General features: G+C 45.7%; 1 protein-coding gene across 1 annotated transcript in view; it reads right to left on the bottom strand.

Annotated features, from left to right (window-relative positions):
- Positions 1–18,819, bottom strand: part of ANO2 (anoctamin 2) — a 328,569-nt gene that overhangs the window by 177,622 nt on the left and 132,128 nt on the right. The gene's annotated exons all lie outside the window — the stretch shown is intronic.

The following is an 18,819-nucleotide window of genomic DNA, read 5'->3' on the forward strand; positions in this document are numbered from 1 at the left end:
CTTTACCAGACATACATGAATAACATACCAGAATTTCATGAGTACCATAGCACTCAACCCACAGAAAAACACACCTTTTTGAAACTGCTTATTTGGATAAAACACACAAATTCAGGGGCATACATCCTGATGTACGGGCTTCCCTGGTGGTTCAGACAGTAAAGAATCTGCCTGCAATGCAGGAGACCTGGGTTCAATCCCTAGGTTGGGAAGATCCTCTGGAGAAGGGCATGGCAACCCACTCCAGTATTCTTGCCTGGAGAATTCCAGGGACAGGGGAGCCTAGTGGCGTTCAGTCCATGGGGTCACAAAGAGTCAAATATGACTGAGCAACTAACACACACAGACACACACACACACACACACACACACACACACACTGATGTATACAAACCAATATAAATACAGTCATAGAAAAATAACTGGAAGAAATTAGGTAAAATATGGGTCGTGGTTTCTTTGGCTGATGGGACTATGGGTGGTTTTTTATTGCTTTATTTTTTTTATCTTTCTGCATTTTTTAACTCTATTTTTTCATGAATTCCTTTTTATAAAAAGTGGTTTCTTTTTGAAAGAAAAGGTACCTTCCATATCTTTTTGTTCCCCAGATCACACGGTTAATAAATGACCACATTCAGTCTCTAAAAGGGGGTTTTCCCTTAGATGAGTATTGATTATGGATGCTTGATGAGAAAAACACAATCCACAGAGGGGAAGTATATTTCATTCCTCAGCAGCCTCTGACATAAAACACAGGAGGGAAATAGGAGCTCAGCTCACCTTTTGATCTAAGGACTAGAGAGTAAAGAGAACAAATAAAACTTATTTATCGACCACCAGAGCACTGCTTCCACTCAGGATATAGACAACTGCCAGGAAATGTAGGTTTCATCCTAACGATAAAAGAAAGCTAGATAACCTGTGAATCAAAACTTTTCGGGAGCCCATCAGAAAGTAGAGGTTGCAAGATAACCAGATGAGCCACACTTTTTTAAAATGGCAAGCTCCTTCAAGGAAAAATGGACTCACAACAGTTTTGTTGAGCATGAGACAGAAAGGCAGTCCCATAAAGTGAGTAAGAAGAAACAGCTAAAAAATTTTAAGACGCTGGAAGCTGAGCAGAGGTCAGCATGACATATTGAATAACTGGGCACTCCAGACACAAGAGGAGGTTGTACTCATTTCACAAGATCCTATGGGAAGACCACCAGGTTTCTCATGAGAAGGACTGTAGACAATGTAGGAGCCAGAGAGAGCCCCCTCAGATACATACAGGCAAGAAAGCCCACCCATCTCCCTGAACCATCTTTCTTTTAAACCAAAAAAAGCCTCAAGCACAGGGTAACAAAAACCAGCAGTCTAATGCTGGTGAGGGGCAAGAGAGAGACCCCATGGGGCAAAGGGCTGAAAGGGAACCGTGAGGACCAATTTCCAGCAGCCTACAACGGATGTCCGAGTTGGACCATAAAGAAGGCTGAGCGCCAAAGAACTGATGCTTTCAAACTGGGATGCTGGAGAAGACTTTTGAGAGTCCCTTGGACAGCAAGGAGATCCAACCAGTCAATCCTAAGGAAAATCAACCCTAAATATTTCATTGGAAGGGCTGATGCTGAAGTTGGAGCTCCAATACTCTGGCCACCTGATGTGAAGAGCCAACTCACTGGAAAAGAGCTGACTTGTGCTGAGAAAGATTGAGGACAAGAGGAGAAGTGGGCGACAGAGGATAAGATGGTTAGATAGCATCACTGACTCAATGGACATGAGTTGGAGCAAACTCAAGGAGATAGTGAAGGAGTTCATGGGGGTGCTGCAGTTCATGGGGTCGCAGAGAGTCGGACACGGCTTGGTGACGGAACACTGCCAACAACCCCCAGGAAGCAGTCACAGAATCCCACCACTGAAGGGATCTGAAGTCTGTGGTGTGCTGAGTGGCTCCAGAAGCAATGACATCCAAAGCCGCCTCCTCCTCTGACTGGCCTGACCCCACTCCCCCACTGAAGGCCTGACAGAGAGGCATAAGCCCATTCCTGGGCATAAATACCACGTACTTCAGTCTCTACTGTCCTTTAAAACACAGTGTCCAGAATTGAGAAAAAAAAATCTTGAGAGGGACTTCCTTGGTGGTCCAGCCGTTAAAAACCCACATTCCTAATGCAGAGGGCTTGGGTTCGACCCCTGGTCAGGGAACTAGAGCATACATGTTGCAACTAAGACCTGGAGCAGCCAAATAAATAAAAATAGATGAATGTTTGGTTTTTTTTTTAAGCTTGAGAAACATGAAAAATGTACTGTCAAGAAATGAGGAAATCAATAAAACCAAAGTTGATCTAGATGCCATAAATATACAGGGATTTTCTCTTTCTCTTTTTCTTTTTTTTTTGATGTGAACCATTTTTAAAGTTTTATTAAATTTGTGACAATATTGTTTCTGTTGTATGCTTTGATTTTTGCCCATGAGGCCTATGGGATCTTAAGTCCCCAACCAGGGATTGAACTCGCACCCCCTGCAATGGAAGGTGAAATCTTAACCGCTGGACCACCAGGGATATCCCATACAGGGACTTTAAAATAATTATAATAATACGCTAAGGAAGACTCTAATACAAAAGAGAAAATTCGGAATTTCCACAGAGAGACAGAAACACAAGAGTGTAACATGGAAATACTAGAGCAAAAATACTTTATCAGATATGAAAAAGGTCTTCATTAGAGTGTCTTAGAAGGTGACTGAATGTAGCTGAGGAAAGACTCAATAAACTTGCACATAAGTCAATGAATACTATCCAAACTAAGATACAAAGAATAAAGAAGAAAATAGAATCTATCAATCAAGGGCTAAGGGCAGTATCAAAGAAGGTATCATATATGTAACTGAAGTCCCAGAGGAGTAAGAGACACAGGATAGAAGGAATATCTGCATGGATATGATTAATAATCCATGAGGTCATGTCTGACTCTTTGCGACCCCATGGACTGTAGCCTATCAGGCTCCTCCATCCATGGGATTTTCCAGGCAAGAGTGCTAGAGTGGATAGCCATTTCCTTCTCCAGGGGATCTTCCTGACCCAGGAATCGAACCCAGGTGTCCCACATTGCAGGCAGACGCTTTACCGTCTGAGCCACCAGGGAAGCCCAATAATTTTCCAAAATTAATCAAAATTAACAAAACAGATCTAAGAACTCCAAGGAACCCCAAGCAAACAGGTCAAAAAATAAAACTAAAACCTCACACACTTAGACACATCATAATCAAACTTCTGAAAAGCAAAGATAGGAAAAAGGAAACCTCTAAGTTGGAGTGGTACTGCGTGCATGCTAAGTTGCTTCAGTCGTGTCCAACTCTTTGCGACCCTATGGACTGTAGCCCGCCAGGCTTCTCTGTCCATGGAGATTCTCCAGGCAAGAATACTGGAGTGGGTTACCATGCCCTTCTCCAGGGGATCTTCCTGACCCAGGGATTGAACCCATGTATCCTATGGCTCCTGCACTGCAGGCAGATTCTTTACTGCTGAGCCACCAGGGAAGAATACTGGAGGGGCAGGGGTGGGAGGAATGAGGAAAGAAGGGTATTAGGTACAAAGGAACAAAGGTGAGATTTATAGAAAATTTCTTGGCAGAAACTATGCAAGCCATAAGATAAGAGAGTGGCAACGTTAAAGTAAGGAATAAAAAAAAAAAAAACAGTCAATCCAGAATACTATACAGAAGGAAAGTGGCTTTCAAAAGTGAGACAAAATAAAAACTATTTCAGCAAGCAAAAGCTGAGGGAATTCACTGCCAATAGATCTGCACAACCAGAAATGTGAAAGGAAGTTCTTTAGTTAAAAATCTAGATATACTGATCTTTCATGTGAGAGTGCCAGAAATACTAAAAAATAATGGTAAATATAAAGACATTTTTCTTATTTTTTATCTTTGTAAAAGGTAATTCACTGTCTAAAGTATCGTTCTCAATGGGGGCAAAATTGTCTCCAAGGGGACAAAATTGGTTCTTTGGAAGCCGAAAACTATCTTAGTTATTACAGTTATTTGTAAGGCCTCCAGAAGGCCAAAGATCATAAACTGATGTATAGTACATCTGTAGTATTTTAACCGTGAAGAGGAAATTCAGGAAAAAAATAGTGTCTACAAAGTGCCTTAGGGAAGAAACAATGGGGAAAAAAGTTTGAGAAACATTGGCATAGAACAAAACCAGTTACAACATTTTGTGGTGTTCACAATAGACATTAAAGCGAAATGTATGTAGCAGTAGCACAAGATATAGGAAGGGGGAAATTGAGGGAGGAAACTGAAGTATGCTGCTGTAAGGTTCTTATGCTCTACGTGAAGTGGTATATATTATTTGAAATAAAAATATGATACATTAATGATGTATTTTGTAAACCCTGGAGCAACCACTAAGTTTTTTAAATGGCTGATACTGGAGATAAAATGAAATTATAAGATTTCAAAAGAGGGCATGAAAAGAGGAAAAACAGGAAAAAAGAACATACAGAACAAGTAGAAACAAAAGTGATATGGTAGATTTAAAATACAAATACATAAATGATTACATTAAATATAAATGTATAAGAAGCCCACATGAAATATAAGGGCATTTATAGAATGAAAGCGAAGGAATGGAAAAAGACATACCATGCCAATACTAATGAAAAGAAGGCTGAGGTATAAAAGGGATGATCAAATAAGGATAAAGTGATCAATTCATTAAGAAGACCAAATAATCCTAAATATTGATACATACAGTAAAATACCTATGTCAGATGTGTACATCAAAATACATGCAATAAAAACTGAGAACTATGGATTTCCCTGGCGGCTCAGTGGTTAAGACTTTACCTTTCAATTCAGGGGCTGCAGATTCAATCTTTGGTCAGGGAGCTAAGATTCCTTGTGCCCCTCAGCCAAAAAGCCAAAACAAAAAACAGGAGCAATATTGTAACAAATTCCAGAATGACTTGAAAAAATGGTCCATAACAACAAAAACTGAAGAAAAAAAAAAGCTGATAGAATTGAACTAGAAGGATAAATACATATATCTTCCCATATAAATAAGGGACTTCAACACTTCTCTTTAGTAGTTGACAGAGCAAGTACCAAAAAAAGCAATAAGGATACAACAGGCACTTCCAACCAACTTGACCTAATAACACACCATCAAACAACAACAGAAAACACATTCTTCATAATACATCGTCACCAAGAACCGTATTTTGAATCGTGAAGCAAATCTAACCAATTTTTAAAAAATGAAATAGTAAAAATGTCTTACTATGAACACAACTAAATTAAACAGCAGAAAGATGTCTGGAAAAATCCCCAAATATTTGGAAATTAAACAATATCTTTCTATGTAACCCAGGGGTCAAAGAAGAAATCATAAAGGAAATGAGAAAATATTTTTGACTGAGTGAAAATAAAAACACACATATCAAAATTTGTGGGATGCCATTACACTTAGAATGCCAGTAATACTTAGAAATTTAGAGCATTGAATATTTGGTACTATAATAAAATAAGAAAGTTCTTTTCAAGTTCATCCAGAATTGTCTTATTGAAGAATAGTTGATTTACAATGTTGTTTTAGTTTCAGGTGTACAGCAAAGTGATTCACACACGTGTGTGTGTGTGTGTGTGTGTACGTGCGTGCTAAGTCGCTTCAGTTGTGTCCGACTCTCTGTGACCCTGTGGGTTGTAGCCAGCCAGGCCCCTCTGTCCATGAGATTCTCAGGCAACAACAATACTGGAGTGGGTTGCCATTTCCTTCTCCAGGGGATCTTCCTGACCCAGGGATTGAACCAGCGTCTCTTATGTCTCTGCATTGGCAGGTGGGTTCTTTACCACTAGCGCCACCTGGGAAGCCCAGCACTGTTTATAACACCCCCCAAACCGGGAACCACCCAGATAGCCCTAAGCAAGAGAATGGATAAATATGCTCTGACACATTTGCCCCAAAGAATATTATACAACAAGGAGAATGAACAAAATATAAGAGCACACAACAACATGGACCACACACACCCTCTGAACAAAAGAAGACAGGCCCACAAAAATTATTATGCAGTGTAATTCCATTTCTTTAAAGTTCAAAAGCAAAATAACTGTGTTAAATGCAGATGGTTATTAGCCTGAGGAAGGCAGCGACTACAAGGGGAATGGGTGAGGGAGGGGGCACTTCAGGTGTTTATACAGTAAGTTCCCTACATACCAACGAGTTCTGTTCCGAGAGCACTTTTCCTAAGTCCAAAAATTTAGCCTAGGTACCCAACAAACACAGTCAGCTGTAGAGTGCTGCACTGTAATAGGTTTATAATACTTTTCACACAAATAGCACATAAAAATCAGACACAAAAAGTAAACATTTTTAATCTCAAGGTACAATATCTTGAAAAGTACAATAGTCCAGTACAACAGGTGGCACACAGGGGCTGGCATTGAGTGACCAGGCAAGAAGAGTTACTGACCGGAGGAGGGAGAGGAGCTGAGAGATGATGGAGCTGAAGGATGGTCAACAACAGGAAATGGAGGGCAAGCTGCCAGTTCACTCACACCTGATGTCGATGGACATGTGGAAGCGCGTTCGCATGATTGAGAGTTTGCATCTTGAAGGTTCATATGTTGGGGACTAATTTATAATGTTATTCCTTGATCTGGGTAATGGGTGTAAGGGTGTGTTCAGTTTTCAAAAATTCAGAGACTTGTATACTTCTTTGTGCATACACCTTTCTGTCCATATATTATACTTTGGTTTTGAAATGGCTCAAGATACCACATGCCCTATAACCCACAGGCCAACAGACTCCCTGAAGGGCATCTTACCCATTCTCTTGCCTTCAAGCCAGAAAGCAAGTAACCCACGTCGGGCATGCATCATCATTCAGGCTCAGACTGTCCAGCAGCCCTGAAAGGGGAGCTGTCATCTAGGGCAGCTCAGAAGGCCGAACAAAGACAAGGCTTCCAGACCAAGGTAACCAGCCCGAGACCAAAGTCAGCATTCGGCAGGGTCCCTGAGGCGGTGACCTAGGCCATGTGATTACTGCACCATCCTCAGGAGATCAGACTGGGGCAGGAGATGGGTATTGGGGGGATGCTGCAAGGGGGTAGCCATGCTAGCCAGAGGGGTAATTTACTGCTCTCAGCTCCTGCCAAGCCCACATCATCTGAGACAGTGGCAGGAAGGGCACCCTCCTCCCTGGTCTGACAAAAAGTGGTCAGGCTTTCCCTGCCCCTTGAGGTGGATTAAAGGCACACAGGTTCAGGTACCCCGAGCAGGACCGTGGGCAGGTGCAGGGACTCTGGAAAGAATGTTCTGAGCCTTTAATTAAAGTTCACCACCGCTGACTCTCTGGAAGTCAGCCTAGAATGTCCTACTACAGAAGCAGCCAGACAGCCAGCGAAAGCCTCTCCCAGCTGAAACCCAGGATGCGGCCAGCATAGTTTTCCCTCCTGAATTGCCAGCCTCCTTTCCTGTACCTCGGCCTGGAGATAACGTGGTTGATAAGGGGTCAGGAGAGCAAGGGGAGGGATATTCACGTGGTGGGGACCACGGGTCAAGCCCTAAATTAAGTGCTTGACAGCATCTCATTTCATGCTCACAAAACCTTACAAGGTGAGTTAAAAATCAGTGTTAAGATTGGATTCAGAGGTGCAAAACGGTTGAAGGTGTTGGGGTCCTTCCAGTCACCTTCTGTTTGGTTTAAATGGTGGCTCAATGCAGGACACCCAAGTACAATCCCTGGGTTGGGACGATCCCCCAGAGAAGGGAATGGCAACCCATTCCAGTATTCTTGCCTGGAGAATCCCATGGACAGAGGAGCCTGGTGGGCTACCGTTCAGGGGGTCGCAAAGAGTCAGACACGACCAAGTGACTAACTCTTGCACTTTTCAGACATAGTTGATATTTATTTAAAACTGGTGTTGGGGGGTTTCTTTCCTCAGGACTCCAAGCACGTGGCCCTTCTCTCCTGTGAGTACAGACATGTCCATGAGAAAGGACCCTCCCTACCAGTCACAGGATGACAGGCTCCCCAGGACTCTCTCTCAACCTGCCTTTTCATCGTCAGCCTGAACCCAGCCCTGTGTGCGGGACCCCAGGTTGGGAAGAACAGTCGGATCATCACCCTTATGCCAAAGCCAACAGCGGGAGCCAGGCCGCCGACCCCTTTGCCAGGCACAGGCCGGCAGTCACCATGGCTGGCTCCTATGATCAACAACTCGAGGCCGGAAGACTCTGAGTTCTTAGCCCTCCAGGGGAGGTCAAAGAAAGGGCCCCTTCTGGAAAGAAAATTTTGCTTATATGAGGGAAATCCAGAAAGTCCAGTGAAAAGGGGCTGGGCTCACGGTGGCTGAGAAAATGGGTCTTGGCTCCAGTCCTGACATTAGGAGACAACACAGATGCCGGCCAACGGGATGGGAGCTGCCCAGAAGTTCCAGCAGGGAAAAAGGACTCTTTGGAATCAGAGCACCTGGGATCTTTAATGCTCTCCTGAGCCACTTCTGTCAAGCGTGTCCCTCTCCTGTGCTAAGTCCTCTCATTTAAAAGGTTTCCAAACAAAGAGCAGTCTACAGAGCGAGGGAAGCTGTGGAGCCAGGATGGCAGGATGCAGGACTAGAGACGGAGTGGGCAGAGCTGACGCTGTCCATCACAGGCACGTAACAGATGTGTTCAGAGGGGCAAATGGGACCAGAGACCCAAGAGGTCCCAGGACCAGATGTGCAGGGCATCCATTCCAGGGGCAGCCAGAGAGGGCAGGTGCAAGTGGCAGGTGGAAAAGTCAGGAAGGGGATTTCCCTGGTGGTCCAGTGGTTAAGACCCCACCTTCCAATGCAGGGGACTCAGGTTCCATCCCCGGTCAGGGAACTAAGATCCCACAAGCCACACAGCAACTCAGCCCACGCACCATAACTAGAGGGTCTAAGCGCTGCAACAAAGCGTCACGCATGAGGCAAGGACGATCCCACATCACGCATGACGCAAGGACGATCGCACGTGCTGCAACTAAGACCTAATGCAGCTAACTAAGCCTGCGTGCTGCAGGGAAGCCAGTGCGGCGCAACCAAGAGCTGAAGTGCGGCAGGGAAGACCCAGCGCAGCCAAACTAAAGTAAAATCATTTTACAAAAGGAAAGTCAGGAAGACAAGAAGTCAAAGCTGAGAAAGTTAAGTTGAAGCAAGAAAAACAAGGCAAAAAGAAACCGAGCTTCCAGAAACCAAAGCCTCGACAGGATCATCTTCAGAGGAGAAATCCTAAAGGCATGTTCGGACCCTCGTCTTCCTACCGCTTTGTGTTGTGGGGGAGGGGTGGACTTCGATTAGCAGCCATGCCTCCCCATGCACGCGTGATGAGACCCCAATTTGTTTACATGACCTACTAGGTCCTTTGTGATCTGGTCGAAGCCCCTGACCCCCTTGGAACAAATCCAATTTTGTTTTCTCCTGCTGTTCCCCTTTTTCTTGGCTCCAGCTCATGAGTCCTTACTGTCCCTAAAACACACCCCACCAGCGCGCACCTCAGGACCTTTGCTGTGGCTGGAACCCCATCCTCACACTTTAACATTCATGTCATTGCTTCTTCTGTTTCTCCTCCAGTGTCACCTCCTTACAAAGGCCTCCTGGGTTCACCCCACCCCAAAGGGTACCTGACCTGTGTCCTTGCTACACTTCTCTTCATAACACTTGACATGACTTAACACCATTTTCTAAACTGATTCGTGTTTTTGTCCATCTCCACCGATAGACTGTGCTTCCCAGGTGGCTCACTGGTAAAGAATCTGCCTGCCAATGCAGGAGACGCAGGAGACATGGGTTCGATCCCTCGATTGGGAGAATACCCTGGAGGAGGAAATGGTAATCCACTCCAGTATTCTTGCCTAGAGAATCCCATGGACAGAGGAGGCTGGCAAGCTATAGTCCATGGGGTCGCAGAGTCAGAAATGACAAGCATGCACGCACACACCGCTAGAATGTAAGCTTCACAAGGGCAGACTTTTTCGGTCCTATTCACCATTTTTCCCTTAGTGCCTAGAATGAGTCTGGCATGTGGTTTAACAAGAGTTTGTTTAACAGATGCTAAGTCCTGACAGTAACCCCATGAGGTGGTTACTTGGCCCATCCCTCTTCTTTGCATGAGCTGAGCACAGCTCAGAGAAATTGAATAACTTGTGTAAGGTCACCCAGCTAACGAGAAAAGAATCCAGCACCAACTCAGAGCAGCCCGATTTCAAGCCTGCACTTTAACCCTGACATGTATTTCTTGGGTAATGCGGTGGAGGATAATGCAGACTTGAGCCTCCCAGTTTACAAAGTATTATGATTTATTTTCTAATATTTTACTAAAATTGTGAAAGGGACTCTAAGGATCAGCTAAAGCGGAATTCTCCACTGAATGGTTTATAAAACTCATTCACATCAAAAAAGGTAGTAACAGCCTCTGTTCCAATTTTCATTTGTAAAGAAGCAATCCATAAAATAATTATTTAGACATTTTCTGTTTATTAATGACTAGCCTGAGAGCTTCCAAGAACATGTCCCATGGTGACTAGAGACACATGCTCAGGCTTTGGCCCCCAGCCATTTATCACCTAGCAGTTCTGGCCATTTTACACTGTTTTCATTTTCATATATTGTTTTTTTTAAACCACAACCAATCTTGAAAGAAAGATGGAAACCTAAGGAACACTGAAATATAGTGAAATATACCGTGTTAATGCAGAGCATAAAAACGACAAGAAAGAATTCAATACGTTTGATATTCACACAGATTCATAAATTGCATGCAACTGATCAAGATTATGTGATACAGGCAATGGCACCCCACTCCAGTACTCTTGCCTGGAAAATCCTGTGGACAGAGGAGCCTGGTGGGCTGCTGTCTGTGGGGTCGCAGAGTCGGACACAACTGAAATGACTTAGCAGCCCATAAAAATATGGGCTTCCCTGGTGGCTCAGTGGTAAAGAATCTGCCTGTTAATGCAGGAGACATGAATTCAATCCCTGAGTCAGGAAGATCCCCTGGAGAATGAAATGGTAACCCACTCTAATATTCTTGCCTGATAAATCCCAAGGAAAGAGGAGCCTGGCAGGCTACAGTCCATGGGATCACAAATAGTCAGACATGACTGAGAGACTAATAACAACACATAAAGATATGCTCATTACCAAAAGGAATGGAGCTAAAGGAAGGAGAGCTATTTAAAGGAAGGAGAGGTATTTTATCCCATTTTACCCCACTGGCTTTTCATTTAGTGAGTTAGATGGTCAGATGGCGTGGCCAAGATGACAGAGTAGGAAGATTCTGCGTTCACCTGCTCCCACGAGCACAACAAAATTACAACAATTCACAGAGCAGCTACTTATGAGAAAGACCAGAACCTAGCAGGAAAGATCATCAACAACTAAAGAGAGAAAGAAGGAACCAAACCGACATGGCTAGGAGGGGCAGAGACACTGAAGAGTCCAGTCCCGCCCCCTGGGTAGGCAACCTACAAACGGGATACAGCATAACATAACACTGACTCGCTCAGTCATGTCTGACTCTTTGCAGCTCCACGGACTGCAGCCCGCCGGGCTCCTCTGTCCGTGAAATTCTCCAGGCAAGAATACTGGAGTGGGTTGCCATTTCCTCCTCCAGGGGACATTTCCAACCCAGGGCTCTAACTCAGGTCTTCCACATGGCAGGCAGATTCTTTACCATCTGAGCAACCAAGGAAGCCAAACAGGAGGATAATTACAATTGCAGAGGTTCTTCCTAAGGAGTGAGGGACCTGAGGCCACATCAGGTTCTCCAGCCTGGGGGTCCTGCATTGGGAAGACAAGCCCCCAGAATGTTTGGCTTTGAAGGCCAGCAGGGCTGGGCTACAGTCCATGGGGTGGCAAAGAGTCGGACACGGCTGAGCAACTAATACTTACACACTCAGGGCTGACTTCCAGGAGAGCCAGAGGGCTGTGGGAAATAGAGGCTCCACTCTTACAGGATACACACAAAATCCCACCTGCTCAGGGACCCAGGGCAGAAGCAGTCATTTGAAAGGAGCCTGGGTCAGAGCCCCCGATGATCTTGGAGAGCCTCCTGGAAAGGCGGGAGGTGATGGAGCTCATCCTGGGGACCCAGACACTGGTGGCAGCCAATTTGGGGAGTTCCTTGTGTCAAGAACACCCTGGAGCTGGCAAGGGTATTCTGGAATCCCCCTCTGGTTCATTAGCGCCAGTACCTGGCCTCCGAACCAGTCTGCTGGCAACAGTACTGGGAGCCTCAGGCCAAGCCAAGCAACAAGCTGAGTGGGGATGCCGCCCACCCACCAGCAACCTGGCTGCCTTAAAACCCCCTGAGATTACAGCCACCCCAGAACCTAGCCCTGCCTTATGGGTGTCCCAGAACCTAGTCCCACACACTAGCACACTGGTTCAGGCCCTAGGATCCCCAGGTTATGCAGTCCCCAGGACCTGATTCTGCCCACTAGTGAGCTGGCACTGGCCTCGGGACCACCTGGGCTTCAGTCCCACACACCAGTTACTTTACACCAGCTCCAGCACCCCTGGGCTCTGAGCCACCCACCAGCGGGCCAGAACCAGCCACAGGGACTAGCCTCGCACATTAGCTGTCCCACAGCAGTTCTGGGACCTCCAAGCCCCACACCAGAGACTCCGGGACCTCGGTCCACCCACCAGTGGGCCAGCACTAGCCCCAGCATCTGGCCTCTCCAACCAGCCCCAGGACCCCCACAGGCTGAAGCCCACCCTCTCAGGACCCAGGCCACCCATCAGCAGACTGGCACCAGCCCCAAGACCTCCTGCATGCCAGCATGCCAACAGCAGCTCAGCAACACCTTGGGCCCCTCCGTCAGCCTGAGATCCAGCCCCTGATCAGAGGACCAAGACAAGTTTTGGAACACCCTGGACTCCACAGCCTGGTGTGTCAGGAACCAGCCCCATCACTAATCCTGCCCACCAATAGGCCAACACCAGCCCTGGGATTGCCAAGGCCCTGCAGCCAGAGAGCCCAAGATATGACTCTGTTTGTCAGAGGACCAGCTCTAGTTCTGGGACACTTTGGGCCCCAGTACCACCCACCAGCAGGCTGACATCAGCTCCAAGACACCTTGGACTCCTCAGCCAACAATCTCAAGACCCAGCGTCACTCACCAGCAGACCAACACCAGCTTTGGGACACCCCAGAACCTGCAGTCAGCCAGTTCTTCTGGGGTATACAGCCAGCCTGATTAAAGGTAAAGATGCTTAGGCATGCCAGGCTCCATGGGAGACCATTAACAAATTCCTTCCCCAAGTCCAGCCCATCCCTCCAACCAAATCATTCCTTCCTTGGACTCCGCACCAGCCATGAGCCCTGCAGGCAGACATATGTCTTCATCCCTCATCTGTTGCATCCTGTAACTGAGTTCCTCCACACCGTACCAAAACTTTGTAGTTATAATCAACAGTACTGAATATCTGGGACTTACCTAGTGGTCCAGTGGTTAAGAATCTGCCATCCAATGCAAGGGGCCACAGGATCCATACCTAATCAGGGAACTAAGACTTTCACATACTTCAGAGCGACTAAGCCCACGTGCCACATCTAGAGTCCATGCACAGCAATGAAAGATCTCACGTGCCACAGCGAAGCCACGATGCAGCCAAATACATAAATATCTTTTTTTAAAAGATACTGAAAACCTGCACTACACTTTATAGTATATAAAGTCCCTTCACATATCCTATCACATGCAATCCTCCCAACCACTCTTTGGACACGACAGTGAAGGTCACAGATGGAAACAACTGGCCAGAAGCCAAACAGCTGGGAGGGATGACGCCGTCTGCCTCTACTGCTCTCTTGTGATTTAAGGCTGGTATATTTCATCCCCCTAGTCTGACTGTAAGCACATGCAGGGCTTATATTGACGTATCTTTTCCTCTCCACCCGGCCCCGCCCTTTCCCAGCACATGGTAAGTCCCTGTTGAATGCATGAATGGTGAGCATGGGGCGCGAGCACCTCTGTGTGTCAATGGCAGGCTTCAGGTGACTCACACAGAAGAGCTTTAGGAGTCGAGGCGTGCAGGGGCAGCTCCAGGCTCTCTGAGCAGATGGCTGGTTCCTTGAAGAACCTACATGTGGGTAGACCTTGCCCTACCTCAACTCCATCAGCATCTTTTAATTTCAGGACTAGAGAATGAGGAGCTCCTTTGAGCTCGGATGCAATCTTGGTCCCAGTGCCTTCTTCTCATTGGCGTAAAAATGCAGAACCCCAGAAGGACTTGAGGCCTGAGTCAAAGGTTGCATCAAGGGTCCCCAACCCCCCAGCCTTGAACCAGCACCAATCCATGGCCTGTTAGGAACCTGACCACATGACAGGAGGTGAGCAGCAAGCAAAGTTTCATCTGCTGCTTGCTGTCACTCTCCATTGCTCCCATCACCCCCTGAATCACTGAACACATTACTACCTGAACCATCCCCTTCCTATCCACCGTCCATGGAAAAACTGTCTTCCCTGAAACTGGTCCCTGGTGCCAAAACCATAGGGGACCACTGGTTTCCATCTTCTGATCACTGGCAAAGCTCCTGAGCTATCTAAGCAGAGAATAATACCTGGAGGACCACTTCAAAGTTCAAGAAGATGACTCCTGACCATGGCAAGTGCCAAAGAACCCAGCTTCTGGAGTTAGGGAAAGTTCATGCCTCTCTCATCCAAACCTCACTCAACGCATAAAGAGCTCTTTAAAATATATACCAAGAAAGTACTGAGGTGAAAGTGAGCTTAAAAATAATCAGAAATGTGGAAACCGACACCAGCCTGGAGAAAATAAAAAGGGCAGTGGTGTCAGGGCATTCATGAGGGCCAAGGAGCTGGAGCTTGAGGCATCAGCATGAACCAAGGATCCTGAGTGCTGTGGATGATAAACAGAACTGTCTCTAGATGAGACAGAAGGTCACGGGCAGCAATAATCAGCTACAGTGTCACGCAGGCTGCAGAGAAGGGATGATTTGATCATCTGTCCTCGCCTCCTGTTGAGGATACAGAGATGGAGGCAAGGTCTGAGGGATGAAGACAGAAAGACAGGGGAGAGGAGGAGAGCACAGTGTCCCCACGTGAACTTGATCCTCTCAAACCCTGGCAGGTGGCAGAGATGAAGAGACAGACACGGGACTTGTAAAAGTGGCCCCCACATCATCCAGAGGCTCTCTCCCATCAATGCTTTCTTATTCTTTCAGGGCAAATGCATCACAAGCATATGGATTTGATTGCATTTCCACACCCCATCTTCCTCTCCTCCTGCCTGGAAAATGAAAAGTGGGAAAAAACAGCCAGGCAGGGACCAAAATTTGTAGCATGGCTTTAAGCAAGCTTGGAGCATGCCAGGGAAATAGCTAGAGTTGGTCAACACATTCGAATGGCAGTGGCAGCTGGTCCCATCAGTAACACTGACGGCCAGGAACGTACCCGCCATCAGGCAAGAGCAGATACGCAGGTCTGCCAGAGGGCACTGGGAGAAATGGCCCTCAAGTGCCGAGGCCCTCAGATGGCCAAGGTGCCGTGTCACTTCCCTGCAGTTTCAAAAGCAGTGTGTAGGGCTGAGGCCACTTCTGTCCTCAGACTTTATCAAAGGGGTGGTATCCAGCTGTGCTCTGCCTCCACTAGAAACAAAACAGAAGGACTTCCATTAGAGCAAAGGGAAGGCAATTAAGACATCAAAAGGAATAACCAGTTGCAACGCTGTCTTATGACCAGGCATAGTAAGCACATGCCTATAAATCATCTATTTACAAATATTTATTGGGTGCAACTCCTATAAGAGTTGCATGATGTGTCAGAGACTAAACTGGATGATTTTCAGATATTATTACCAGGCCTCACACTGGCACTACAGGATGGGTATTATCAACCCAACTGTATAGATGAGGACTGAGTCAAGCAGGCCTTAGGAAGTATCACTACGAACAAAGCTAGTGGAGGTGATGGAATTCCAGTTGAGCTATTTCAAATCCTGAAAGGTGATGCTGTGAAAGTGCTTCACTCAATATGCCAGCAAATTTGGAAAACTGAGCAGTGGCCAAAGGACTGGAAAAGGTCAGTTTTCATTCCAATCCCAAAGAAAGGCAATGCCAAAGAATGCTCAAACTACCGCACATTTGCACTCATCTCACATGCTAGTAAAGTAATGCTTAAAATTCTCCAAGCCAGGCTTCAGCAATATGTGAACCACGAACTTCCAGATGTTCAAGCTGGTTTTAGAAAAGGTAGAGGAACCAGAGATCAAATTGCCAACATCCGATGGATCATTGAAAAAGCAAGAGAGTTCCAGAAAAACATCTATTTCTGCTTTATTGACTATGCCAAAGCCTTTGACTGTGTGGATCACAATAAACTGTGGAAAATTCTGAAAGAGATGGGAATACCAGACCACCTGATCTGCCTCTTGAGAAATCTGTATGCAGGTCAGGAAGCAACAGTTAGAACTGGACATGGAACAACAGACTGGTTCCAAATAGGAAAAGGACTACGTCAAGACTATATATTGTCACCCTGCTTATTTAACTTCTATGCAGAGTACATCATGAGAAACGCTGGGCTGGAAGAAGCACAAGCTGGAATCAAGATTGCCAGGAGAAATATCAATAACCTCAGTTATGCAGATGACACCACCCTTATGGCAGAAAGTGAAGAAGAACTAAAGAGCCTCTTGATGAAAGTGAAAGAGGAGAGTGAAAAAGTTGACTTAAAGCTCAACATTCAGAAAACGAAGATCATGGCATCCAGTCCCATCACTTCATGGCAAACAGACAGGGAAACAGTGGAAACAGTGTCAGACTTTATTTTTCTGGGCTGCAAAATCACTGCAGATGGTGACTGCAGCCATGAAATTAAAAGACGCTTACTCCTTGGAAAGAAAGTTATGACCAACCTAGACAGCATATTAAAAAGCAAAGACATTACTTTGCCAACAAAGGTCCATCTAGTCAAGGCTATGGTTTCTCCAGTAGTCATGTATGGATGTGAGAGTTGGACTATAAAGAAAGCTTAGCATAGACGAATAGATGCTTCTGAACTGTGGTGTTGGAGAAGATGCTTGAGAGTCCCTTGGACTGCAAGGAGATCCAACCAGTCCATCCTAAAGGAAATCAGTCCTGGGTGTTCATTGGAAGGACTGATGTTGAAGCTGAAACTCCAATACTTTGGCCACCTGATGTGAAGAGCTGACTCATTTGAAAAGACCCTGATGCTGGGAAAGATTGAGGGCAGGAGGAGAAGGGGATGACAGAGGATGAGATGGTTAGATGGCATCACTGACTCAATGGACATGAGTTTGGGTAAACTCTGGGAGTTGGTGATGGACAGGGAGGCCTGGCATGCTGTGGTTCATGGGGTCGCAAAGAGTCAGACACAACTGAGTGACTGAACTGAACTTCAGAACTGAGACCACAGAGGAGTTAAAGGACTTTCCCTAGATCCTAAAGCTAGGAAATGGTGAAAAAAGGATCCAACTCCTTTCTCCAATTCCATTTTTTTTTCTTTATCTTCTTGAATTTCAACTCAGGGCTGAAATGATTCTCTGAACTTTCCCACCAAAAATAGCATCCAATATCATTTATGTTGAGTAAATGCTGAATGAATGAATGAACCAGCACAATTTGTGGATTCTACCACCAGTGTTTCTAAAACCTATTTCATCAATTTAGATATTCACCTTTTTAAAGTATTCCATGAAATTTAAATGTGTATCTTGCAATCAGCAGACTCTTAGAGCTGGTAACATATGATCACCTTGAAGCAGGACCAGTCGTAGATGAAAGTGTAATGAACAGTATGAGAAAGTGAATGTTTAAGCCAAATAAGGTAAGACGGACAGAGCTGTCTAAAAACAGTAAGATTGGTTTTAGATTCAAGGCCAAAAAAAAATTTGAGGAAGGTGGAGAATGGGCATTTGAGGCATCTCTCTTGGAAGAGCATATAGGTTCCTTAAAGGAAGGGACCTCATCTGACTTTATTTTCTGCTCCCCAAGTTCACAGTCCTGCATTGTGCGATAAAGAACACGGGTGACTCCCCTCTGCAAGTATCAAAAAAGAAAGAAAAGCCCGATTCATCTGACATTTCCAGTGATTCCTTCGCAGAGGCAGAGGTTTGAATCAGATGGTCTCCAGAGAACCCTCCAATATCCAGGATTTTAAGACAAGAACCTGATGGTTTGCTCCTCTGATTAATTACAGAAAGTTACCGTGCACTGGGGCTTCCCGGGTGGCAGTGGTGATAAAGAACTTGCCTGCCAAAGCAGGAGACATAGGTTCAATCCCTGGGTGGGGAAGATCCCCTGGAGGTGGGCATGGCAACCCATTCCAGTATCCTTGCCTGAAGAATCCCATGGACAGAGGAGCCTGGCAGGCTAAGGTCCATAGGGTCACAAAGAGTCAGACACGACTGAAGTGACGTAGCAAGCACTGGGCATTAACAGGATGAAATCAAGAGCTCAGTCAACAAGGAGATTTTATTTGCTTCCTTTTCTCTAATCCAGCTTCCTTCTCCAATTTCCACATTTTTGCTCACTGCCCCTCTTTCCAAACACACACGCGCGCACACACACACACACACACACACGAGTCATTTAAAATTAATCTCCCTTCTCTGATCTCAATTTAGATAATCCAAAAAGTTCACTTTTTTTCAGAGTATACACCATGGGAACAGGAAAAGAACACACTCACTCACTAAACAGAGCCTTTACTAAGAAGTCTGACCAATTCATTTCCCTCAAAATGCTGCCCAATGGGTACAATACACCAAAAGAAATTTCTGCATGCTAAATGTAATGGGAGAAAACTTTGAAGA

Source organism: Bubalus bubalis, chromosome 4, assembly GCF_019923935.1.
Source record: "Bubalus bubalis isolate 160015118507 breed Murrah chromosome 4, NDDB_SH_1, whole genome shotgun sequence".
In the NCBI taxonomy this organism is placed as follows: Eukaryota; Metazoa; Chordata; class Mammalia; order Artiodactyla; family Bovidae; genus Bubalus; species Bubalus bubalis.